Source organism: Arachis hypogaea, chromosome 18, assembly GCF_003086295.3.
Source record: "Arachis hypogaea cultivar Tifrunner chromosome 18, arahy.Tifrunner.gnm2.J5K5, whole genome shotgun sequence".
NCBI lineage: Eukaryota > Viridiplantae > Streptophyta > Magnoliopsida > Fabales > Fabaceae > Arachis > Arachis hypogaea.
The window spans coordinates 58828483-58829426 of NC_092053.1; the positions used below are offsets into that span (position 1 = coordinate 58828483).

At 39.4% G+C, this 944-nt stretch overlaps 1 non-coding gene across 1 annotated transcript; it reads right to left on the minus strand.

Annotated features, from left to right (window-relative positions):
• Positions 1–614: 614 nt before the first annotated feature.
• Positions 615–722, minus strand: LOC112774378 (small nucleolar RNA R71). The gene has a single exon (XR_003188871.1). It is a non-coding gene; the product is annotated as a small nucleolar RNA R71 (small nucleolar RNA).
• Positions 723–944: the final 222 nt, after the last annotated feature.

Consider the following 944-nt stretch of genomic DNA (forward strand, 5'->3'; position numbering starts at 1 on the left):
TCCACTCACAAAGGAATCCCTATACTATGGTATAAAGGATTTCTATTATTATTATTTTTCTGTGCCCTCTTCTTTGTCATATGAGCAGGAGCAAGGACAAGAACATTCTTGTTAAAACAGATCCAGAACCTGAAAGGACTCTGAAGAGAAAATTAAGAGAAGCTAAAATACAACAATCCAGAGATAACCTTTCAGAAATTTTCGAACAGGAAGAGGAGATGGCAGCCGAAAATAATAATAATGTAAGGAAGATGCTTGGTGACTTTACTACACCTAATTCCAATTTACATGGAAGAAGCATCTCCATTCCTGCCATTGGAGCAAACAACTTTGAGCTGAAACCTCAATTATTTTTTCTGATGCAGCAGAACTGCAAGTTTCACGGACTTCCATCTGAAGATCCTTTTCAGTTCTTAACTGAATTCTTACAGATATGTGATACTGTTAAGACTAATGGAGTAGATCCTGAAGTCTACAGGCTCATGCTTTTCCCTTTTTCTGTAAGAGACAGAGCTAGAATATGGTTGGACTCTCAACCTAAAGATAGCCTGAGCTCTTGGGATAAGCTGGTCACGGCTTTCTTAGCCAAGTTCTTTCCTCCTCAAAAGCTGAGCAAGCTTAGAGTGGATGTTCAGACTTTCAAACAAAAAGAAGGCGAATCCCTCTATGAAGCTTGGGAAAGATACAAACAGTTGACCAAAAAGTGTCCTTCTGACATGCTTTCAGAATGGACCATCCTGGATATATTCTATGATGGTTTATCTGAGCTATCAAAAATGTCACTGGACACTTCTGCAGGTGGATCCATTCACCTAAAGAAAACGCCTGCAGAAGCTCAAGAACTCATTGACATGGTTGCTAATAACTAGATCATGTACACTTCTGAAAGGAATCCTGTGAGTAATGGGACGCCTATGAAGAAGGGAGTTCTTGAAGTTGATACT